This window comes from Lutra lutra, chromosome X, assembly GCF_902655055.1.
Source record: "Lutra lutra chromosome X, mLutLut1.2, whole genome shotgun sequence".
In the NCBI taxonomy this organism is placed as follows: Eukaryota; Metazoa; Chordata; class Mammalia; order Carnivora; family Mustelidae; genus Lutra; species Lutra lutra.
In genome coordinates, this window is record NC_062296.1 from 38,823,841 (window position 1) to 38,830,334 (window position 6,494).

Genomic DNA, 6,494 nt, shown 5'->3' on the forward strand with positions numbered 1-6,494 from the left:
TGAGAAATCTGAGGAATTTTCACTGCCAAGAGAAACCTAAGGAAACACAACAATAAACATAATGTAGAATACTGAATGGGGTCCTGGAGCAGAAATACATTAGGTAAAAACCAAGGAAATTTGAATAAGCTATGTACTTCAGTTAAAGATAGAGCATTAATATTGGTTCATTAATTACAAAAACTATACCATAATAACATAAGCTGTTAATAATAGGAGAACCATGTGAAATGATATATGGGAACTCTGCACTATATTCTCAATTTTAGTGTAAATGTAAAGCCATTCTTAAATAAAGTCTACTTTCCTTTTTTTGCTTTTTAAAAAATTTTTTCTTAAGTGCTTGTTTTGGCAGCCCATATACTAAAATTGGAACAATACAGAGAAGATTTGCATGGCCCTTATGAAAGAATGACATGCAAATTTGTGAAGCATTCCATATTTTTGAAAACATAATGGTCAAAACCTTTGGGATGCAGCAAAAACACTCCTAAGAGGGAATTATATAGCAATACAAGTCTACTTCAAGAAGCAAGAAAAAATTAAAAAACAACCTAACTGTTATACCTAGGTAACTAGTAAAAAAAAAAACAAATGAAGCCTAAAGGAGCAGAATAAGGGAAATAATAATGTTTGGCACAGAAATAAATGATATAGTAACTAAAAACAGTAGAACAGACCAATGAAATCAGGAGCTGGTTCTTTGGAAAAAAAAAATAGACTTATCAAAAAGCACACATAAAGGACCCAAACAAATAAAGTCACAAATGAAAGAGAAGAAATAACAACCAATGCCACAGAAATACAAACATATATAAGAGAATATTATGAAAAATTATATGCCAACAAATTGGACAACCTGGAAGAAATGGATAAGTTCCTAGAAATAAGCTACCAAAACTGAAACAGGAAGAAATAGAAAATTTGAACAGACCAAAACCCAGAAATGAAACTGCATCAGTAATCAAGAAACTCCCAAAAAACAAAAGTCCAGGGCCACATGTCTTCACAGGTGAATTCTACCAAATATTTATATATATATATAAAAAAAAGATTTCATTTATTTATTTTTGAGAGAGAGAGAGAGAGACAGCAAGCATGAGTGGAGGAGAGGGTCAGAGGGAGAAACAGACTCCAAGCCCAATGTGGGACTAAATCCCAGGACCCTGGGATCATGACCTAAGCCGAAGGCAGATGCTTAACTGACTGAGCCACCCAAGCACCCTCTACCAAATAATTTAAAGAAGAGTTAATACCTATTTTTCTCAAACTATTCAAAAAAAGTCAAAATGGAAGGAATACTTTCAAATCATTCTATGAGGCCAGCATTACCTTGATTCCAAAACCAGACAAAGAGTCCACTAAAAAAGAGAACTGTAGGCCAATATCCCTGATGAACATGGATGTAAAAATTCTCAACAAAATACTGGCAAATTGAATCCAACAGTACATTAAAATAATCATTCAGCATGATCAAGTGGGATTTATCCCTGGGCTACGAGGATGGTTCAATATTTGCAAATCAATCAATGTAATATACCACCTTAATAAAAAAAAGGATAAGAACCATATGATCCTTTCAATAGAAGCAGACAAAGCATCTGACAAAGTACAATATCCATTCATGATAATAAAAAACCCTCAACAATTACTTCAACATCATAAAGGCCATATATGAAAAACCCAGAGGTGATATGATTCTCAGTGGGGAAAAACTGAGAGCTTTTCTTCTACAGTCAGGAACAAGAAGGGGATGTCCACTCTCACCATTATTAGTTATTATAGTACTAGAAGTCTCAGTTTCAGCAATCAGACAACAAAAAGAATTAAAGGGCATGCAAATTGGCAAGAAAGAAGTCAAACTTTCACTATTTGCAGATGACATGATACACTATATAGGAAACCTGGAAGACTCCACCAAAAATTTGCTAGAACTGATACACAAATTCAGTAAAGTTACAGGATACAAAATAAACATACAGAAATCTGTTACATTTCTATACACCAATAATGAGGCAGCAGAAAGAGAAATCAAGGAATTGATCCCATTTACAATTGCACCAAAAACCATAAGATACCTAGGAATAAATCCAACCAAAGAAATAAAAAATCTATATTCTGAAAACTACAGAACACTTATGAAAGAAATTGAAGAGGACACAAAGAAATGGAAAAACATTCCATGCTCTTGGATTGGAAGAACAAACATTGTTAAAATGTCTGTACTATCCAAAGCAATCTACAAATTTAATGCAATCCCTATCAAATTACCACCAGCATTTTTCACAGAGCTAGAACAAACAATCCCTAAAATTTGTATGGAACCACAAAAAACCCTAAATAGCCAAGGCAATCATGGAAAAGCAAAGCAAAGCTGGAGGCATCATGATTCCAGACTTGAAGCTATATTACAAAGCTGTAGTCATCAAGACAATATGGTACTGGCAGAAACACAGACACATAGCTCAATGGAACAGAATAGAAAACCCAGAAATGGACCCACAACTATATGGATAATTAATCTTTGACAAAGCAGGAAAGAATATCCAATGGAAAAAAAAGACAATTTCTTCAACAAATGATGTTGAGAAAACTGGACAGCAACATGCAAAAGAATGAAACTGGACCACTTACCATACACAAAAATAAATTCAAAATGGGTTAAAAATCCAAATGTGAGACCTGAAACCATTAATATCTTAGAGGAGAACACAGGCAACTTCTTTCTAGATATGTCTTCTGAGGCAAGGGAAACAAAATGAAAAATACACTATTGGGACTTCATCAAGTTAAGGGGGATCATGTGATGTGATGAGAGTTGTAGGTGTTATATGCAACTGACAAATTATTGAACACTACATCTGACACTAAAGATGTACTATGTTGGCTAATTGAGTTAAAAAAAAAGATAAAAAGCTTTTGCACAGTGAAGGAAGCAATCAACAAAACTAAAAGGCAACCTATGAAATGGAAGAAGGTATTTGCAAATGACCTCTTATGAAATGTTTGTAGCCAAGATCTATAAAGAAATTATACAACTAAACACCCCAAAAAACAAATAATCCAGTTAAAAATGGGTAGAAGACACAACTAGATATTTTTCCAAAAAAGACATACAGATGACTAACAGACACATGAGAAGATGTTCAACATTACTCATCACCAGGGAAATACAAATCAAAACTACAATTGTCTATCATCTCACACCAGTTAGAATGGCTAAAATTAACAACACAGGAAACAACAGGTGCTGGTGAGGATGTGGAGAACAGGGAACCATCTTACACTGTTGGTGGGATGCAAACTGCAGCAGCCACGCTGGAAAGCAGTATGGAGGTTCCTTAAAAATTTAAAAATAGAGCTACCCTATGACCCAGCAACTGCACTACTAAGTATTTATCCAAAGGATGCAAAAATACTGATTCGAAGGGAAACATGCACCCAGATGATTATAGTAACATTATCAACAATAGCCAAATTATGGAAAGACCCCAAATGTCCATCGATTGATGAACAGATAAAGCAGTTGTAGTATGTGTACACACACACACACACACACACACACACACACACACACACACCCTCTAGAATATTACTCAGGCATGAAAAAGAATGAAATCTTCCCATTTGGAACAACATGGATGTAGCTAGAAAGTATTACACTATGTGAACTAAATCAGTCAGAGAAAGACAAATACCATATGATTTAACTCATATGTGGAATTTAAGAAAAAAACAGATGAATGTAAGGGGGAGAAAAGAGAGGCAAACGAAGAAACAGACTCTTAACTATAGAGAACCAACTGAGGGCTGCTGGAGGGAAGGTGGGTAGGAGGTTAGGCTAAATAGGTGATGGGGATTAAGAAGGGCACTTGTGATGAGCACTGGGTGTGGTGGAAGTGACGAATCACCGAATTCTACATCTGAAACTATTATTACACTGACCATTAACTACATGGAATTGAAATAAAAATTAGGAGAAAGAAAAAATGAAGTTTTTGTTTCAATTCCACTTAGTTAACATAGAGTGTAATATTAGTTTCACGTGTACAATATAGTGATTCAGCACTTCTATATAACACCTGGTGCTCATCACAACAAATAAAGTCTATTCTAAAAACCTTCCAAATAAGAAATCTCCAGGCCAAGATGACTTCATTGGAGAATTCTGCTAAATGTCTAAAGATGAATTAATACCAATTATATACAATCTCTTCCATAAAATGAAAGTGGAGGGAACACTTCCCAATTTATTTTATGAAGCTAACATTATACTTACAGAAAAGTCAAAGACAGCATACAAAAAAGAAAACTGTATCAATATCCATAATGAACACTGACAAAAATTCCTTATAAAATGTTAGCATACGTAATTCAGCAGTGTAGAAAAATAATTATACACAATGGGATTTATTCCAGAGATGCAAGTTTGGTTCAATATTTAAAAATCTGTCATTTTAATCCATCATACTCACAGGCTAAAAAGTGAAAATTATATGATCCTATCAATCCATGCAGAAAAAAAAAACAAAAGAAATTCAACACTTATCCATAATAAGAAATAAACTCTCAGAAAAATTCAAATAGAAGGGAACTTTCTCAGTTTGATAAAGAGGATTGTATTAGTTTCCCAGAACCACCCAGAAACTACAGAGTGGCTTAAAACCAGAAATTTATTGTCTCTAAGCTCTAGAAGCTCTAAGTTTGAAATCAAGCTGTTAGAAGGGCTATGCTCCTTCTAAAGCCTCCAGGGGAATATCCTTTCTTGCCTTTTCTGACTTCTGATAGCCAGAGGCATTCTTTGGTTTGTGGCAGCATAATTCTAGTCTCTTCCTTCATTGCCACTTGGCACTCTTCCTAAATGTATCTCTCTGTTCTCTATCTCCTCTTCTTTCTTTTTTTTTTAGATTTATTTAACTATTTGAGAGAGAGAGCATGATGGGGGGGCAGAGAGAGAGGGTGGAAGAATCTCAAGCAGATGTTACACTGAGCTCAGAGCCTGACACAGGGCCCAAACTCACAACTCCAAGACCATGATCCGAACTGAAACCAAGAGTCAGATGCTCAGCCAGCTACACCTCCCAGGCACCTCTCCTCTTCTTATAAGGACACCAGCCATATTGGATTAGGGCCCACTTTAATGACTTCATCTTAAATTGACTATATCTGCGAAGACCCTGCTTTTAAGCAAGGTTACACTTGCAGGCACTATGGATTAAGACTTCAATAAATCTATTTGGGGGACACAATTCAACTTGAAATGGTCCACTCTCTGGTTCTCCAAAATATATACATATTAATCAATTCTTTTTTAAAAGATTTTTTATTTTTTCCTTGGAGAGAGAGAGAGCAAGTGAGCAAAATCAGGGGGAGAGACAGAGGAGGAGGAAGAAATAGGCTCCCCACTGATCAGGGAGTCCAACCAAGGGGTTCAATCCCAGGGCTTTGTGATCATGACCTGAGCCAAAGGCAGACGCCCAACCATCTGAACCACCTAGGTACCCAAATCAATTCATTTTAAAGAGTGGTGTTTTAGTTTCCTACTATATGTATGGGTTTTTAATTTGTTGTAGTTCTAGCAGATTCTCTGTATAAATTAAAATTTTTGTTTTGAGATGCACAAAAGTTTGTTATGAGTACTTTTTAAAATATTTTAAAATAGTCTTATAAGTCCATTCAAATCCATTCTCCTTGAATTTTATTTTATCTGGTATTAAAATCGCTACATTTGTCTGGTTCTTTCTTTCACATATTTAACAGACTTTTTTCCTGTCTTTGTATAGTGCTTTTAAAAGTACAGGCATACCCCTTCTAACACACGAAGTTACAGTGAGAAAATGGCTGTCAATGAGGCAGGAGGCTCACATCAGACACTGAAGCTGCTAGTACTATGATCGTGGCCTTCCCAGCCTCCAGAACTGTGAGAAATAAATTACCCTTGTTTATAAAAAAGAAAAAAAGAACATAGGCATACCTTGGAGATATTGGAAGTACAGTTCCAGGCCACTGCAATAAAACAAGTATTATAATAAAGCAAGTCAAATGAATTTTTTTGTTTTCTCAGGGCTTATAAAAATTATGTTTATACTATACTGTACTCTATTGTATGCATTAGCATTATGTCTAACAAATGTACATGCCTCAATTAAACAATACTTTATTGCTAAAAAATGCTAATCATCTGAGCTTTCAGTGAGTAATACTCACCAATCACAGACCACCATAACAAATATAATAATAATGAATAAGTTTGAAATATTGTGAAAATTACCAAAACGTGACAGACTTGAAGTGAGAAAATGCTGTTGGAAACATGGCACTGATAGAACTGCTTGATGCAAGGTTGCCATCAACATTTGATTTGTATAAAATGTAATATCTGTAAAGTACAATAGAGCCAAATGCAATAAAATGAGGTATGCCTGTAATATTTAGTAGCATTTGTAAAACATCAATTGGTTTTCCTTGTGAAGTATTTAAAATTAAAGGAATTT

General features: G+C 34.8%; 1 non-coding gene across 1 annotated transcript; it reads left to right on the top strand.

Annotated features, from left to right (window-relative positions):
- Positions 1-339: 339 nt before the first annotated feature.
- On the top strand, positions 340-446 carry LOC125092496 (U6 spliceosomal RNA). The gene has a single exon (XR_007124958.1). It is a non-coding gene; the product is annotated as a U6 spliceosomal RNA (small nuclear RNA).
- The last annotated feature ends 6,048 nt before the right edge of the window (positions 447-6,494 follow it).